The sequence below is a fragment of the Equus quagga genome, unplaced genomic scaffold (genome assembly GCF_021613505.1).
Source record: "Equus quagga isolate Etosha38 unplaced genomic scaffold, UCLA_HA_Equagga_1.0 251_RagTag, whole genome shotgun sequence".
Classification (NCBI taxonomy): domain Eukaryota; kingdom Metazoa; phylum Chordata; class Mammalia; order Perissodactyla; family Equidae; genus Equus; species Equus quagga.
The window spans coordinates 4698403-4718572 of record NW_025799859.1 but is presented as its reverse complement, the minus strand read 5'-3'; the positions used below and the strand labels follow the sequence as shown (position 1 = coordinate 4718572).

General features: G+C 35.0%; 1 protein-coding gene across 1 annotated transcript in view; it reads left to right on the top strand.

The window, feature by feature from the left end:
- Positions 1-20170, top strand: part of LOC124233810 (low-density lipoprotein receptor-related protein 1B-like) — a 792861-nt gene that overhangs the window by 16064 nt on the left and 756627 nt on the right. The window lies entirely within an intron of this gene.

Below are 20170 nucleotides of genomic sequence, written 5' to 3'. Positions count from 1 at the left end.
AAGCTGGCCCAGAGAAATATATGATTAATGGAGAATTTCCACGTAATGAGAATCTGTAGGAAGGAAGAGCTGCCTTTATTTGGGTGTTCTCAGACAAGTATTTGTGGAGGATGTGGTATTTGGGCTAGATCTTAAAGGGAGAGTGTTAAAGGTGAGGAGGGGATATTTCAGCACATGCCATGAAAAAAACAAAAACAAAAACAGAGCACATTCTCCAGAAAGAGGATGAGGAGAAATTAAGTGGATCCCTACTGGAGGTTTTGTTTACACTTAACAGTGACAGAGGAGATGAGGAAAGTGAGAGGTGGTGAAATGAAAGAGCTTCCGAGCGAGGTGAGGGGGCTCAGATAAAATCCTGAAGGGGTGAGAGACAGGAAATGCTTTTGAGCCAAAGAATAATGGGAATGAAACGATATTTTAGGCGAATCAATCTGGTGGTGGAGTGCAGATGAATCAGAGAGAGGAAGGAGAGAAAACAAAAGCGGAGAGACAAACAAATTATTTACAGCTCGAAAGAAGGATAATGAATGGTGGTCTCTCCTATCTTTCAGAGGGAATGGGGGCAGCACAAGGAGATTATTCATTCAACTCAGGTTCACTTTAAATCAAACCTTTAAAGATAAAAAAAAGTACACTTTCCACAAGTGACAAATGAAGTGCTAAAATGAAAAATGTCCCTGTTTTTGTCTTTTTTAGAGTTTACTGATTAAGGCAATATAAATCCACCATAATTTAACATTCCCAAGGAATGTCTAATTAGAGTTAAGATCTTTACTTTAAATTGGACGTGACAGAGGCTGCCTGCCTGCTTTTCTCTGTAGTGTGATATCAGATGACAGGAACTTGACAATTTTAGAAGGACAGTGATTTTGCACATTCTCTCTAACTAGGTGTGTTTGGATTGCTCTGATTTTCACCTAGACATTTTCAAGAGGGACTGAAATGCAATATAGAGGGTTGTTGATTTCTTTTCAAAAAGTGTCAGTGTCCAGGCTGTGACTGAATGTTCCAGCTAATAATCCTAACTTTGATAACAATATCTTATCAGTGACATTGGTGGTTCTGTGCATTCCACCACAGCAACAGAGATCAACTCTAATGTCTATGTGACTGCCAAGCACATCTTTACAGTGTTGCTTTGGCAGTATGGAGGTTGTGAGAACATTTTGCAGATTTTCACACCTGAAATATATTTAACATTCTGATGTTCCTATACAAGGGACCTCTTCATGTCTTTTTATTTATCTTTTTCTCTTACTGGTAAAGAGAATAGTAATAGACATTATGACACAAGATTACAATATGTCAAAACAGAACTTATGTTTGGCAAATGGCAATTTGTGATTCTTGGAATCAGAAAAAATAAGTTTTATTCACTCATTTAGCGGGAGTGTCTAATATCCAACTTGAAGACAGGGAACCAATGCTTGGTTTGACAAATGATTTTGTAAGCTTGGTGGAAATTCTGAGTCTTAGATAAATTTGTACAGTTTGAAGTAAAAGGTTATAAAAATTTTGCTGTTTGTAAATAAAACGTAAATATCTTGGACATCTTCTGCATAAGCTCAGATCCCTTCTAGAAAGAAAAAGACAACATTCTAAGAAAAGACTCATTTCCATTCATTCATTGATTTTCTTTCTCTCAGAGGTTTATTAAAAAACTCCTGAGTGTGGTATATCCTATAGTCTTTGTGGAATCTTGTGGGCTGAAATAGTGGTTAAATAAATCAGAAAGGAAAATTTGAGACACGTATATCTTAGTACTTACGAAAAATATCTATGAAATGAAGACATAATAGTGATTTAACAAAAATAGACTTCTATAAGGACAAAACATTTACCAAAATCTGTACTTTTTAACTCTCCAGAATTTTTGCTAAAATTTTTGTAAAATTCATACTGTCTCTTTTTTAAATTAATACATGATTTATTTATTTGTCCAGTCAATAAATATTTAATGAATGTCTTCTCTGGGCCAGGTGCTCTCTGGATGATGGGGATGCTGCAGTAAACGGGAAAATTTCATATTTAGTTTATATTCAAATAGTGGAAGGCAGATAATAAACAAACACACAAATGAACAAAATGATAAGTGCTATAAAGAAAATAAAGTAGAACACTGTGGTAGAAAGTAAAAGGTGATATCAACAGGAGGGAAAATTAGACTAAGTGGTCAAGGAATTTATTAGCCATTCTTGCCGGGTATAATTGTTTGTCTCTCTAAGAGAACAAGGTAGATCCTCTTTATAAGATTGAATTCACTTTGATCTTCTTATATGTCTTGTCCAAGATTCATTTTTCATCGTATGAATTATAATTTTCATCAGAAAGGAAAAAATATAAAAATGATAATTTACTATTCAATTTAGTATTGTGTGTATTCTATTAGTATAGTACTTGTTTTTAAACTGTATAAGTTAACTTTACTTGGATACATATATCCAAATCGAAGCCATGTTAAAATAATCTTTCATATCATTTTATATCTTTACAGCATTAAAATAACACTCAAAGCATTTTTCCTGAGTTTGAAAGTTATCAATGCCTTCAGCTATAACAGAAAAGCTGTAGTTTCAATAGATCCCATAATTAAACTAGAGATTTGAGGTAACCAAGTTTGTGGTAATTTGTTACAATAGGCACAGCAACTAACACAAAGCCTGTACTCTTAACCAGTTTGCTTAACCAGTTTGACCTTATATATTCTGGTGGGTTCTGAGTGATTGAGATCTGGAGCAGGTACACGTTGCCACACCTCAGAGTCTTCCTTTATTGAAGGTACTTATAGGAGCCACGAAGTTAGAGAACAATGAATAACTCTTGACAGGATGCAAGATAGGCTCTCTTTTTTGATATTATGAATACACGTGTTGCCAGGAGGAAGGGGAAGCAGTCTCCCTACACCAAACATATTCTGCAAATTACATATTTAAAGGTAATCTGTTAAGATACTACCAAAGGGTAGTACCATACTTATGTTATTGCTTGTCCAGCATCTGTAGGGTCAAACCCCGTTCTTCAGTTCAGTCCCATCCCCAGTATCTCCATAATCCCTCCATGGATTTTATAACCCAGGAGTTCCTCTAATTTTGTGTTGAAATGTCTGATATTTTGCCTGGGCCATGAATTATTATTTGATAATTCATCATTGTAATACTCAGAACTCTCACTGCTACCACCACCATACACACACACACACACACACACACCTGTGCACACATGACCACTAACTTAAGACCCGCTTCAGAACTCCAGAAATATTTCCAGTCCTTTAACCGATCCTACGACAGCCCCTCACAACAGATTGTAGGATGTGATCTATTTCCACGTGACACCGACTAATCTGTTAGATTGTCATTTTCTGCACCCAGAAATCACCATTTGCTTTTGAATTTCAATGAACTTCACCATTGTATAACTCTCTAGGAATTTCTAGTGTCTCATAACGATAGAGTTTTACAGTGATGAAACCAATGTGTTGGGATATCTATAATGAATTATGTTAGAGAGTTCCCATGAACTTTAAATAGTAATGATGCCTTGCAAAACATTTTAAAACTAAGAACAAGCTTTTACTCTGTTATTAGATTACAGGTGATTACCAATGTTGTTTTTCTGACTTTAACTCTGAACTTTCTCAAAGAGTAAAGCTCTAAGACTCTGAGAGATGCAGACTCTGACCAACCATTAAAGGAAATAATGAATACATTTGTTAGTAATGAGACATTTCCTAATTAAAACTATTAAGAAGAGATTTGTGAGCATTTGCAGCTCTTGAGAATCTCATGCATATTGTCCCACTGAGCAGCAAGGTTGTGGCCTCTTTGCACAAACTGACTCTTGCTATCGATAAGATGTTAAACCAAAACTTACTGGAGATTTGAGTTCTGAAAATATGAGTTCAATTTCATGTTTAGTTTGTAAATAGAAGTTTCTCATAATTTGTGATATGTCTTATAAAATATATGAGATATTTGAAAAAAACTCTAAGCCCATATATGTCTTTTTGTCCAAGAAGTTGGCATGGATATAAGAAGATTGAAATCTGGGTTCTAAAATATATGAATTCATAAAAAAATGGAATTGACCGTGTAGCTAATGGGTTTTAGTAAACATGGAGGAGAAGACATCTTTCCCCTTATTTGTTTCCAGTCAAAAAAGGTATACATACACATGTATAAGTACGGATAAATACAGCATACTACACACACACACACACACACACACACACACGGACTCAGAATAGCTCTAGAAGCTTCTGTAAATAAGTCTATTATCTTGTAAATGTTAAATTGCTGGTAAAGTCAAAAGAGAGAATGTGAAAATAGTTATTAATCTCAAAAGTACCATTGAAGTATTGTTACAAATATAGTTGTTACATTAAAAATTCTGATCAGTAGTATTTTTTTGAGCACTTTAAATAAATTACCAATTTTCGGCATGAATTAAAATTTAAAAAATACATTCAACCCAGTTGTTTAATTATTCTTAACCTCATGTAATGTTTGCTTGCTGTTTCAGAAATCACTTGAGAATCCTGTATTAACGTAGGACTACTACTGCGAACACTGACTGGAATTTGTGCTGTTGCTTAAGTTAATACAAATTTCTGATTACAAAACAAAGTTTGGTAAATCAGACTTGGCTGACTTTACCATAGGGATTCTAAAGTAGGAAATGTTAGCTCTAATTGTGGGGCCAGATAATACCCACAATGTAAACTGAGCAAGTTCCCGTGAAACTGGCCTTTATGAGAGGATTTTAGGGGAGTATTAATAGTCATTGTCTGTGTCACAAGTATGTTGAACAATGTGACTCTGAACTATCTAACTTTATTGTTGCCTCCCATTGACTTTAAAAGTTTATTCAGCAAACTTTCCTACCACATAGCAAAACTTGGTAAAATCCCAATCCTTTCTGCTTGCAACTAGGCAACAGACAGACCTCTCAGTCACTTTAAGTCAGAAACACAGCCCCAATTTGGTAATTAGAATGCCCAATCCACTATACATACATATATATCACAATTCTGAAATCAATATACCATCAAATCTTTCTTGTTCCCCACCTGTGTTGTCTTCTGGCTAGAAGCCTGGGAAAGAAAAGGGGGACATATTTTGTTCATTCTCTTTCTCTGCCCTGTATTTATTTTCCCCGCCACACCTCCCAGCTTGCCAGTCAGTTTTTGATGCCCACTCACTTCTCAGCATTTGTGGGAAGAGATAAGAGGGGTAAGAGTGGTAAGGAGTGAGAATGACTAGCAAGGGTCTTATTCAAATTGGTCCTGTTGTAAACTGGCCTTTCTCTGAGCTTGATAGATCTTTAAAATTTACTCTCTTGAAGGGTGTGGATATGTGTGTCCGAGTGTTTGTGTGTGTGCATGTGCAAGCTTTTGGGAAGCATTCTGCTGATCTTTCTAATTTCATTTCCCTTGGCCAAGGTGCATGAAACTCTATGCTTGTGACTTTGCATCCCTGAAGAACCAGTTCATGTCCATCATCTTATTGTTTGAGTCTCTGTACCCAGATGGGCAAACTTGTCGTAATGGACTGAAGATATCCCTATGCTAGCATTCTCTCTTGTGTGGTTCACATTTGGTCCACATAACGATTTGCAAACTTTCAGCACCAATAAACTCTGGGAATGCAGATATAATGCAAATCGGCGACTACTATTCCACCACCAGAGTCCACTTTAGATTTTTCAGGTCTGAGACTTTCTCAGACCTGAGTTTCATGCATCTGGAAAAAACAACTGTAGAGAACTCAGTTCAAAGATCTCTCAGAGGCCCCATGGAAGTTCCATTGCTAGAGTTGAGATGAAAAGTACCCCTCTATTCTCTCTTTCCCACCACCTTTGGAGAGTGAAAGGTAGGGACTAGAGACTTACAGAACAGCAACACCTCTCTCCAAAGACATCTCCTAAAATTCTCCCCCTTTACATTCTGTTCTCTTTACAACCATTGATCTGGTTGAGGCATCCAAGAGTTGTGCAAACAATTCTGATCCAGTTGATTGTAAAATATGAGGACCTTTTTTTCACACTCACTTTGATTTTTTTTTTAATCATTTTGGCTTCTAAGCAAAGCTTTAATTTTAACATTCCATTACAAATGTCATTATTATATTATAACAGTGAGTTACTATTGCTCCTGATTCTGCAAGATTATGAACCAAATTGTAAGATGTCCTAATAGTCATTAGGCAGTGGTCCAAATGACACCTGGAAAGGAGATATAAGAAAAACAACAATAAGACTATCTTGAAAATTCGCTTAAACATACGGATGACAATAAATAGTATTTCACTCACTTTTATGCTCCCAGGCTTTTTTTCTTATCTGATTTTAATACCACTTAGATTGTTAATTTTTATTTTAATCATTTAAAAATAAAAATTTTGCAAGGCTTAGAATTGAGTCTTTTCAAATCAAAGTGTTAAAAAAATAACATAAATTCACACACAGAAAGCTCTCAAGAGATTCCATGACAGCGCCATCACTAGACATGAGGTGAAGGAGCATCTCTCCACCCTCTTGTCCTTTCCTCCGATTGTAACGTCTCAGATGTTGCCTTTGACTATCATTTATATTTGTAAGTGTAAGGAAAACCAGACATGGCGTATTTTCTAAAATGTTATATTTCTAGTCAGGAAACAGTATTACCTGAGTTAATTTTCTGTCCAAATTCTCCAGAATCACAAAATATATAAAGGGTGCACATAAAAATTAAAATTTCCAGCCCCAGACTGGCACCGGCTCTCAAGATGAGTGCAAAGATTACTCATTTGCTGTGCTTCACAAATCATGGAACTGATCCTATTAACTAATTCCCATTGCTTATACTATTTTATCTTATGCCTCAGAGAAAATCCTGTAATTTGGGGTACCATAGCCATGACTTGTGAACTGAACAAATTGTATTATGGGGAGTGTGCTCTAGCAGAAGGAACCTAAGACACTTAGCTAGGGGTTTGTGTGTTCCATACTTGCTCTATCACAGACTGGTTTGAGGACGACCTTTGCCAGATACGTTTATCTATATTTAGAGTCAAAAATTTTGCATTTAATGTCAATCATATTAGTTCTTTGGTACCACATAGACAAAAATCTTTAAGTAATTGATGTTTTTATTTCCTTTTTTTTTTTTCTGAGCAAAATGGCTAAAGTAACTGGTATTCTTTTGTTCTATTCAAAAATGGCTGCAGGTGCTAGCCCAGTGGCATAGATGTCAAGTTTGCATGCTTGGCTATGACAGCCCAGGGTTCACAGGTTCAGATCCTGGGGGTGAACATACACACTGCTCAACAAGCCATGCTGTGGCAGCATCCCACATATAAAATAGAGGAACACTGGCAAAGATGTTAGCTCAGGGACAGTCTTCCTCAAGCAAAAAGAGGAAGATTGGTGATAGATGTTAGCTCAGGGCCCATCTTCCTCACCAAAAAAAGAACCAAAAGGCTGTAAATCTTACTCTGAATACCTATATTTTTCTTCTGAGAAATTCTAGCTGCTATTCTAATTGTATTTCTAAAAATCAGTCTTATTGCAGCATAATTTACATATGGTAAAATTCACCTTTTTTAAAGGAACAGTTCAATGTATCCAATTGAGTAACCACCACTAGAATCAAGTTAGAATATTTCTATGACCCCAGAAAGTTCCCTCATGTCTTTAACAATCACTTATCTAATTTCCATTCTGATCTGATTGTTCTTTACATGCTTTTACCTTTTCTGAAATATCAGAAAAATTTAATCATCTAGTGAGTTTGGCTTGCTTCACTTAGATAATGCTTTTGAGATTTCTCCATGTTGTTGAGTGTATCAAATATTTATCCTTTTTTTATGTTGGGTTGCATTATTTTATATGGATGTACCACAATTTTTTTTATTCAATTACCAGTTGATGTTCATTTGGATTGCTTCCAGTTTGGTCAATTATGAAGAAAGCTGTTATAAACATTTGTATACAATGCATTGTATGGACATGTGTTTTCATTTCTAAAAGTGGATTGCCTGGTAATATGGTAGGTGTATGTATAACTTTCTAAGAAACTGCCAAACTCTTCAATCTGTTCAAACTGTTTTTCAAAGTGGCTGGATCATTTTGCTTTCCCAACAGTAAGGTACAGGAATTTTAATTGCTCTGCCTCCTCTACAGCACAATATTATCAGTCTTTTTCATTTGAGTCATGTTAATAGGTATCTGTTGATAACTCATTGTTTTAATTTAAGGGTCTCCCCATCAAGGTCATCTTAAGGTCTGATTCTATTAACAGCTTCCCTCTTCTGTTGGCCAGTTTATCTCAATGAATTGTTTGTCTTTTGTTGCTTTTTGTGTATCTCATAATTATTTACTGAATATCAAATAGTACATAGAAAAATCTTAGAGACTCAAATAGATAAAGTTTTTGCTTAGAGAATAAGCATATTTCTTCTGTCAGTGTATTAGGGTGGAGAGTTTGGTCAATCTATTCAGTGATTGGGCTGGGTTTGGATTTTGTTCCCATTATAGCTACCTTTGGTGAGCCAAAGCTTCCAGATCCTTTCAGTGATGGGCTGATATGACTTTGTGTGTAGTGTGGAGACTCAAGGATGCCTGCTCATTCCTCAGCTTTCTATAGTCCCTACATGGCTGCCTCACTGAGGGGTCTCTCTCCACTCTTGCCGTTCCCTCAATGGTAGACTGTTGTGATTTGTTACTAAGTAGAAGGCTCATGGTGGGTGAAAGAAGTGTTCTCCATTCTCCTGGTCCAGGTTCATTCTTAGGTCCTGTGTGTCTGGGCTTTGGAGCTGGGTCTTTCTGTGCCTCTCCTCCCTTGGCAGTCAACATCTTCCATGTATCTGTGGGAGGTCTTTGGCAGGAGATAATCTTCTGCTTCACTGCCCTACGTAGCAAATCTCTGGTGTTTGTATCAATCCAGGATTCTGGGTCCAAATAGCTTTACTACACTGCCTCCAGAGGCAAACAGCTTTGCTTCTACTCTTCCCTCAACATTGATGTAGCTTTGTTTTGGACCAGTGGCAGTGGAGTTTCTTAACCTTCTTCGAGCATTAGACTAGTGTTGCTTGTTGTGAGTAGCAAACTAGTGGTGGGATAGGGGTGTTTCCTACCTCCCTCATGGTCACGTGGCTTTGGCTTCTACCTTTCCTCAAGGGCAGCTTGTCTTTGCAGCTCACCTTACCTTTGGGAAAGGAAGTGTTCCTGACCCTTTCCTACAACAAATGATGTTCGTTTCTATACCTCCCTCACAGGCAGTGGATTTTTGCCTTGCTTCTGAGAGTGGGAAGTTCTGCTTCTCCTTCCCCTTTCCCAGTGGTTTAAGGGATTCCCTTTGTAAGAGAGAAGAGTTGAGGGATAAGGTGGGTTTCTGTTCTGTGAGACACACAGGGTTCTCTGTCAGGTCTCCCACTATGCCTTCAGTGTTCTTCTTGTGAACTAACTGAAAGGAATTGTTTGTGTCAGGGTTGCCCCCAAATTCAAAACTCTCACATTAAACCACACTTGGTTTTAAGAATTCTTTACCATTTTAGCTTTTTTAAAAAGTCTACTTTTATGTCAGTTGTGTCTTCCTCCTATGCACTACCAACGACATTTCATGTGTCCCATTTTTCCTGGAAGAGGACTGTCACTCTTAGGATTTTTTTCACCTTGTAGCCTTGGCATCTCAGCATTAATTTAGACTCAAGAAAAGTTATGATTTTATAGATTATTAGGCTTCCTCTTACTGTTATGTGTTTCAATATTCTTTTGCTGCTTTCTGCCTCCTAAGCCAAGCCCAACTCCGCATGTCTACAATTCATTAATGCAAATAGGAAATTGAAGAACAAGATTGAAATTTTTTTGAAAACTACTTTCTTCCCCTTTACTTTAGCATTAGAATCAATTTTTTAAAAATAGCTGGGTACTATTTATGAATATGTATGAATTCTTTGTGATGCTTTGAAACATCCACAGTTTACATATAAAGAAATTTCACTTGAGCCAAAAAGATTGAAGTGTTTTCTACTTTCTACAAGCTCACATTGTATTATTTTTTGACCAGAAAATAAATAAATAAAATCAGTGATGGGAGTTTTCACTTTGCAAAAAGAAAATTGATTAATGCATTATATTATCAGAGAAAAAATCCATTATTATTAAAGAGATGGTGCAGAATGATATGATTAAGGGTTATCTCATAATCTGGTCCTTATTTATTGCCAAGATTTCCATTCATTTTCCTACATAAGACGTTATTTAATTGCCAAAGATCTTCCAGATAGTAGGCGAGGTATTCATCTAAAAATATAAAATTGTCATTCTCAAAGAGTTTGGATTGTAGTTGAATGTATCTGTCACATTACAAATGAGGCAAAGGAATAAACAGAAGACTAAACAAATAATTTTGCCTGACTTTGCCCTCTATATCCATAAAAAATCACTTAAAAATATTTTTTAACAAATAAATGAATAATAGTACTGAAAAATTGAAAAGTCATCTGTCATCAGTGATCAGAAATAATGAGAATTTCCTAGCTAGAATGGAGATTGGATGAGATTGACTAGAGCACAAGAAACCATAGCCTACACCACCACAGGGGTAAACTTCAGATATGAGAGTTGAAAAGGAGAACCCTATCGTCCTAATAAAAACGAAAAGACATGAAGAGAAGGCCTTAAGGCAATCTTTAAACTGCTTTAATAATGAAGTCAACTAAAAATAATGGATCCAGTTCAATCCATCTCCCCTGGCATTAATTATACTTTTTACAAGAATACACAAAAATTGGATTAGGATGTGTCTATTAATTTAGAGAAAAAAGATAAAGTTAAAATTTTACCTCAAAAAGCATATAAAAATAAAGCTTAAAGAGCACAAAAATATAAAATTAGTGAAATAACTTCATTTTTTTAATGATATTGGGATTTGGAACATTTTCTTAAGCAAGACACAAAACTTGGAAGCCATTAAATGAATTTTAAAATATATATTTATATATATAATATACAAAAGGAAGATTTAAAATATTTTTATGACAAAGGACATAATAATTGAAAACACAGAAGATAAACTAGGCAAAAATATTCGCAATATTTATAACAGAAAAAAATGACTATTTTATGGAATAAAGACAATGTAAGAAAAAAATTTTAAAAAGTATTTGTCAAGGCAATTCATAGAAGGATACAAATTTCCTTATTAGACACATGGAGAGGTGCTCAACATCAGAGTAATCATGAAAATGTAAATTAACACAATAGTATGACTTTTACCACCTTTATAAGATTAGAAAAAATAAAAGATTGGGCCTGGCCTGGTGGTGTAGTAGTTAAGTTTGGTGCTCTCTGCTTCGGCAGCCCAGGGTTTGTGGGTCTGGATCCCAGGTGCAGACCTACTCTACTCATCAGGCCATGCTGATGAGGCATCCCACATACGAAATAGAGGAAGATTGGCACAGATGTTGGCTCAGGACCAATCTTCCTCACCAAAAAAACATCATTGTAATAAATGGGGGCCAGCTGTATGGCTTAGTGGTTAAGTTCATGTGCTCTACTTTGGTGGTCCAGGGTTTGCCAGTTCAGATCCTGGGTGTGGACTCAGCACCATTCATCAGGCCATGCTGAGGTGGCCTCCCACATGGAGGAACTAGAAAGACCTGCAGCTGTCATATACTACTATGTACTGGGGGGGTGGGGATGGGAGAAAGAAAAATAATAATAATAAAAGATCAATAATATGTAATATTAGTGAGACAATAAGAAAATAAAATATTTCCCACACTATTTGGGAAAATGTAAATTGTTACAGTGGTTTTGAAGCATTATATGGTAATATGTATGAAAATTAAACTATATATAATGTTCAACCCAACAATTCCACTATTGGTTATCTATCCTCTTGATGTAATACACATGTTCAAAAAGAAGCATTATTTATAATAACAAAGAAATTGACGACAACATAAATGTCCATCAAAAGAGATATGGTGCATTTTTACTATGAATAATACTAAGTAGCAGTTAAAATGCATGAGGTAGAGCGCCATATACTGATATGAACAAAACTCCAAGTCAAACTGATAAGTAAACAAAGTGAATCGCAAAATATTTTAGGCAGGCAGGATGATCCTATTTATGTAGCTATACAAATATTTTTTTGGAAAAGATTAATGAACTGTTTATAGTGATTACTTCTAGGGAGGGCTGTGTGAATTATTTTGCTCACATCTGATTGTCCTTTTAAAACACATACAACGGGAAATGTGCTTGTATCTTACATAATAATTTAAAAGAAAATAACTACTACAAAGAGATGCAGTCATAGATAAACATGTAAAAGAGTTTTAATGCAACTAGCGAAACTATGATCACTTTTGTTCATGCTAATATAAGTTGGTTTCTTCAAACATGGATAGTTTCTTTAAAAAGATGAACAGCCCTAAACTTTCATCTTACCTCTCAGATGGATGTTATTTTAGTTTAGTCTGCCTTTGCCTGCTCATCCCTTCCCCAAATTCTTTATATCATTGAATTTCTTCCTGTTATATTTACATAAGGGCTTTTTTCTAAATAAATGTGTGTCTTCTCATTGCAGGCTGGTTGTGCTGCAATCTTTGCCCTATATCTTCATAAACATCTGTCTACTCTCAGTCATGACAATCAGCTTTGAAAAAAATAGCTTCAGGACCAATATTTTTGTGACCTACACAATAGTTAATTGTTTTGGCAAGTCCTCTATAGCGTTTCACTTTGAGACTACTTTGAAGATTACAAAGTTAAAATGGGCCAAAAAGAAGACATCAATTTTGTCTCATAATTATTTTTTTAAAATTTTAAAAGTAAAATATTGAATCAAACATTTAAAATACTAGTGAATTCATGTTATTGAAACTATCAATCTCGGATATCTAAGTAATGTTTTCCAATTCTGTAATTTGAAGTTTTTATTTCATCATAAGATAGATATACATTTTATACATATAAATGTTTTATGTTCATCATTATATATAGCTCCTCCAAGTTAATAATGATTATTTTTACAAATTTCATGGTTTTAATACTTGAAATGATATTTTAAACCAATTTAAATCTGATCTAATTGGCAAAATATTTGTTGTTGTGTAAAAATAGCATTTACTAAGCTCCTAGTATGTACCAGACATTTCATATAATTTATTCTGACCTCAAACTAAGCCTTGAGTGTAGGAGATATTGTGATTTTTGCACAAGTTAGAGACCTGGGGCTTAAGGAGTTAAGGAATATTTTTTTGTAATTCAATTAGTTACATGCTATGCTGGAGTTTGAACTTGTTTGTCTGATCACAGAATTTCCAGGTGCCATATTCTTTCTAACATGCCATAATACCTCCACTAATTGTGCTGTTATTAAATTAGCTTAGGCTAAGGAAAATTACAAAACAATTGTTATAGAAATTTGGACATAAAAATGTCCTTAAAGATAGTAACATAGTGCAGAGTTTAAATGAGCAGGCGCAGGAGTCAGAATGTCTAAGTTTGAATTCTGCTCCGTGACTTATTAGCTGTGTAACCTTGGGCAGGATATGTAACCTCTCCAAAGCTTTGTTTACTAAATCGGTAAGATAGGAATAGTGATTTTTCTCAGTTGCTCTGAGGTAGGAGCCATCATGTTCATAAGGTACTTAATACATGGTAGGTACTTAATACGGAAATGGCTGGCATTGTTTTATATATATGTTATTCTCTAGTTTTATATAGGAAGCCAAATGAATCTAGAGGGGATGTATCATTTGCCCAAGGTCTAACGGATAGTGAACAAAAGAGTTGTGACTAATATCTCCAACTTCCAATTTATATTCTTGTCATCTTCCTGCTATTTAGTAGGTTAGACCATCGTTTCTAAAATAAGTTAAGTCCTGCAGTAATTATGTTCTAGAACAACTATGAAATTCAGATTAATTTCAGCATTCAAATAGAGGGAGAAGAAGCAGCTTTCCTAGCAGGTATTTCATTTTTCTACCAGGAATCCTGGGGACTATAATCCAGATGAGATAAAAGTTGACTATTAGAAAGCAGCACATTCTTTAGAAAAAATAATCTATGATCTAGAAAATTGTATGTATCAAATACCTTGTCACAAACTATGAGCAACAATTATGGAAAGACGTCTGTTTTTTATTAGCCTATTCTTGACAATGTTCTTGGAATATTAGATCATTTGCTATAACATTGATACTGAATTTTCTATCTGTCCAATCTGAGGGCTTTTTCTCCCTTCCTCTTTGAATTAAGAGGTGCTGCCCTGTGGTATCAGAACATGAATTATTCTTTCTTGAATATAATTTACCTATTCTTACATTACTAACATTCGAAATTCTGTAGTATATTCAACATTGGGATGGCAAGGAAGGAAAATATCTTACTTTTATTGACTTTTTACATTGCATAGAACTTTTCAAGTAGTAATATTTTTATCATCCAGGGTATTTATTTAAGTAAAAAACTCTCCAAAATTTGTTTCCATTGCCCCTCAGAGTAGTGATGGCATATGTCAAACAGTGGGGTGTGATATATCTTTAGCCTCATTAAGTGATGTATCTCCATGTGAAAATCTGGGTATGCTCATATGTGTGATTTTCTCTCTGATTCATTTGACTTGTAGGTGGTATCTATAAAAAACCAAAATGTTTTCTACAGTTTCAAATATTTGAATAGTTTTAAGAACCCAGTAGCTAAACTAAGGATTTAATTTTTCTTCTAGGTACTTGGCACTCTCTGAAAACATTGGAATGATAGGCATACTGAAACAATAAAGAATATTCTTCACCAGCATTCTGGAGCAAATAAGCTAGTCATACATCCTCAATTTACTGTTATTTCTTTCCTTCACTCAGATTTATAGTGCTTATATTCATTCATTCATTCATTTTTTTCATTTTACAAATATTGATCATGCATTTAATACTAATCTCTACTAGGAGTTTCAAGCACAAACATACTTCTATCCTGCCCTCATATCTCACAGAGACAAATGAGCAAGTTAGCATGTCCACACTTGAGTAAATTTAACAAGGCGGTAAGTGATAAGTGTCAGGAATAAGATGCAGATAGAGTACCTAGGGAGTTTAGAGGGCAGATAAATTTTACAGGGAGAATAAGAGAAGATTTGCATAGCAGATAGATATTCTTTTGGCCTTGCAAGAGGTGAAGGAGTTAGAAAATGAAAAGATGGAAAAAAAGAGAGGCAATAGAAGTAAAAATAACCAAGAGATGCGAAAGTAAAATATGCATATGAGAGTAGGGAAATGAGCTAACATTGGTTAAGTCCTGTTGTTCCTAGGTGCCGTGTATGTTATTTCATTTTACCTTCACAATAACCAAATAAAGACGTCTTACTATAAAAATTATTATAAAGATTAGAGTGGAAGACAACATGAAAGTAAAGAAGCTACTTTCTGTCTGACACCAAAGTCCACATTTTTGCCACAACAGCACATCAAGTAGTTAAGAGTAGCATAATCCAGCACAGATGCTTGGATCCTGGGGCTTATGAAGCAGGTTAGCGGCAAATAGTTATAGAAGGTTTTGTATGTCATTGAAAGGAAAATTGCAATTATTTATTAGGTGATGGTGAGTCATTCATTTATATATTTATTCAGACAAGCAATATTTATTGAGATTACATTATATATAGGCAATGTTCTAAGCCCTGAAGATATACCGTGAACAAGACAGACAATATCTTGGAAACAATATATTGGAAAATATCTTGAAAATTCAAGTTTTATGTGTGACTAAACGAGAGAAAAAATAACCCTAAACTATTCAAAATCTTTTATTGTTTAGTAAAAGTTACATTAATTTCCCAGATTTACTAGCAAACTAGCATATTGTATCGCTTAATCCCAGACCAGGCTTATTTTAGACTGACACCTAGACTAGGAAACTATATTGTGTGTCCTCATACCTTTTACCTCCATCAAAAAGGAAAAGAAATGATGACTACCTAAGACCTTCCTTGTTTTAAACACCTGTCAACTCTCTCTTCTCTGTATCCGTTATTTTCTCCTCAATATTCCTATGCATTGCAAAGAATCAAAGTTCTCATCAAAATATTTATTTTGGCTCTGAGTCTTTCAGATATAAAACAACAAATTAGCTGTCATCTAATGTAATATGCACTATTTAGATAGCTCGAATGAATAGAATGTACTTATATTAGCATATTTAATGGGTACGGTAATGGTCTGATAACTGTATGAAATATTTTAATACACATTTGTTTTCTTCTTTGCTTAGTGCCCATTTGCCTCCACAGAATAGCAGTGTTTTCCTAGCTCCAGAATTAGTGCTTTTATCTCTGTTACTAAAACAAGTTTTCATAATTCTTTATTGTTCCTTAAAGAAGAATGTGCACATTTTGAGTCAGAAAGAGTTACCTTGATATTTTAGCTGTTAAGATATTTGTAACTTGTCTCAAATAGAGGAATTTCAAATTGTAAAATTTAGCTCACTATTGTTTCAGGTAAAAAAACCCCAAAAAGTACACTTTTTTAAGATTAAGAAGGTATCTAAGGATATACATGGAAAATTTATCATTCTGAGAGAAATATTTCCAATGTATTTGTCACAGTGACTAGCCATGAAGTATTTAGCATTTCTCTTTTTAAATAAAGTACTTTATAAATATATATATATGGATTTTAATGAAATTTGACCCACTCTGAGATTGCATGTTTGAAAAAAGTATAGTAGTTTGTATTTACTACTCTACTAACTACAGAAACCTAATTTAGTATTCTTATGCAATTTTACCAAAACAATATTGCACATAACTCTTCACTTGAGGGCAAGAAAATTCATATTTAGGGAAATCAAGATAGATTAAGAAAAGTTTGAGAACTGTCACTTGCTTTCTAGGTGGAACTCCAACCTCACAGAGTGGGAGGAATTTTGTCTTCCACAGGGCATTTATTAATATCTGGGATCATTTTTTGTTGTTACAACTGGGGAGGGAGGTGCTACTGGCATCTAGTTGATACAGGCTGGTTGTGCTAAATGTGCAATTTGCAGGACACTCTCAACAACAAAGAACTATCAGGTCCAAAATGTCAATAGAGCCAAAGACAAAGACAAAGTCAAGAGGATGGCAGGGAGTAAACCTGCCACAACTGCAGAGGTGCCAAAAGGAGAAAAGGAGAAAATGACACTTGGGATAGTTTATTATTCACGTCAAACATAGCATAAGCGTCAGCATAGTTGTGATGCTAATGTGATGGGCCCGGATGGTTGCTAAGCAAGCCCGAGGAATGCAGGGCCTGGAGATCACCACATTTTGAACAAACAGCCAACACTGTAGAAAACAGCAAGCTTTCCCATCCCCCTGCCTTGTGCAGTGAACAGTCACACAGTAGTCACCTCTGTGGTCCCCTTGATTTAGTTGCCTATGTGACTTCCTATAGAAATTCTTCAGTATCAGGAAACAGATAAACCTTACAGGTCAGCACACTCAGTAAGAAAGTTCAAGGACATTCAAGGCCCACTGGGGACTGCCTCTCCCAATACCTAGAAATGAGACCCTAATAAGACCCTAGAAATAAGCACAAGTTGTAAGGACTTGCTTATCTCTATTGTTCATGAGGATTTTAAATGTAATCACCTCAAAAGTGTTCCATGTAAGGACTTTTAAATTCATAGGGGGAAAAAAAATACTGTTTGTTTAAGTTGTTTTCTGCTATATAACCCATAGTGTTCCTGTGACTCCTTTCCAATATTTTCTTTGTCATCTCCTGAGCACCCTGGGCATGGTCCCACCTCAGGGCATTTGTATGCATTGTTACTGGGTTTGGAACCCTCTTCCACCAGATGTCCTATATGATATGTCTCTCTTTTACCTCTTAGAGGTCTTTGCTTACAAGCCATCTCCTCAGTTACCCCTTCTTGGCCACCTCATCCGAAATTGTACACAGCTCAAATCCTTATCCTCTTTCTCCGCTTACGTTTTCTCTTTAGTATTCGTCCTGGGTATATTTTGCTTATTTGTTATCTTACTACGATAATGTATGCTTCAAGATTTTAGACATTTTTGTTTGTTTCATTCATTGATAGATTCTTAGGGACTAGAAAAGCATGGGGCATATAGTAGCTATACAAGGATTACTGGTTGTAGATGAATGGGTCCTTTGACTTGGCTGTCATTGCTTTCAAAATAGTAATTAAACTGACTAAACAGAACTAAGAATGATGGAAGAATGATTCTTTTTCTGTTCTAAAATAAGGTGCAATGTCAATCATCATTATTATTTTCTTGATTATCCAAAAAGTTGTTTTGGTGTTTACTGAAATTGTTCTTATAATGAGATTTCCTGACTATTTTTCAGGAATCTTGTAAAATTTTACATATTTCTCATGGTTCATTTGAACTTCTGAAACATTTTTTAATGAAAAAATTAATTATGATTCTTAGTTAATATACACAAGACATCCCTGTCGTAACACACTTTCCCAGGCTCAAAAATCAACATCTCATTTTCTTGCATAGCTTCAAATTCTGTTTTTCTTGCCTAGTTGGATAGCTACCTTGAATAGTTCCAATACTATATATTTGTTTAGATAAATTATTCTGCACTAAATTTTTTTATGGTTTTGCTGTGGAATTGTAAGGATTCATTTAGCTCATTGTAACAAAATTTTTATAGAATACAGCATTAATATAAATATTTTAACTATCTTCTGTTTTCCTACAGATTATGCTACATGTAGCCTTTGGCATGTTCTATATATTAAAAATAATGCATTCCTCAAAACATTCGTTTACTTTGTTACATTTTTAAAAATTAATATTGAACTACTTTTATTTAGTGAGATAGAAAAATTGCAAAATAATACAGAGTTTCCATATATCCCTCACACAGTTTTTCCTAATAGTAACGTCTTACATAATATCATGACAGTTATCAAAACCGGAAAACTAATGTGGATACAATACTACTAATTAAAGACTTTCCTGGAATTTCACCAGTTTTTCCATAAAGGACTTAGTTGGTATGTCTTCTCAGTCTCATGTGTCCTATAACAGCCCCTCAGTTTTTCCTTATATTTTATTTTAATATTTGACTTCCCTTCATAGACACATTTATTGACTTTCTACATTGTCAGCTAGCAAATATATTTTGGTAAGAAAATAAGTGTAGTTTATTGAGAATAATGATTTTTGATTGGAAAGTTGGTCAAGCATCTTTCACTTCAGTAATCTTAGTCTATCTGCACTCTCCTCCCCTCATCCATGCCCCACTTTTTCCTTCTTCTAATGAATTATTGCTTATATTAACTTTCTGTGACTCTTCTATTTATGATTTTTCCTTTCACAATTTTGGAGATCAAACTCTAACATAAAATATATAGGTACATTGGAATATGAGTAACACTTCCAGACTTACTGTACTGACTCCTAACCAAACATGGGTCCCTGTGGATCATCTTATTTTTCTGGGGCTTTGATCCATTGTTTGTGTAACGTAAAAGTTGGCCTATGTGGTTCTTTAGCTTCCTTTTATCTCTAAATACTGACTTTGTAACTGGGTTCCTGCTTACTTTTATTATTAGATTTTCCCCTAACTCACTGCTTCAATTTTATAAGGCTACCTGTGGACCAAGGATGGTTATGACTATGTGCATTTCCTTAGATATTTATAGAAGGATCTTGTGAAATAAATTACTTTTAAGAACTTGACCTCCTTTATCACATTTACCTATCACCCACACATGCATTTTGTTTATTCTTTTTTCTCTCTGGGTATTAGTGTGGGTCTGAAACAAGTATACTTTTATTTAATTTAGGATGGTAAGGTAAACTCCAGGAGGATAGTCACATGAGATGACACATTAGTTCTTTGTCATGGTAATTATAAATACAATGAAGATTTACAGCTTTTAAGCTCAACTCAGAATTTAATGATTGGGAGAGTGTCAAGATGGCAGTGTAGGTGGACTCTGAACTCACCTCCTCCCATGGACACAGCAAATTTACAACTACTCTGGGATCAATAACCCATGAGAGAGAACTGAAAACTGGATAAAAAGAACCCCCACCACAAGGGACGGTCCTGACTGAGGTGGAAGAGGCAAAAATTCCTTTCTGGGGAGAAAAAAAGCAAGCCACAGCACTTCAGGCTGACTGGGAGCAATCCCAAGGTACACAGCCTTCCCT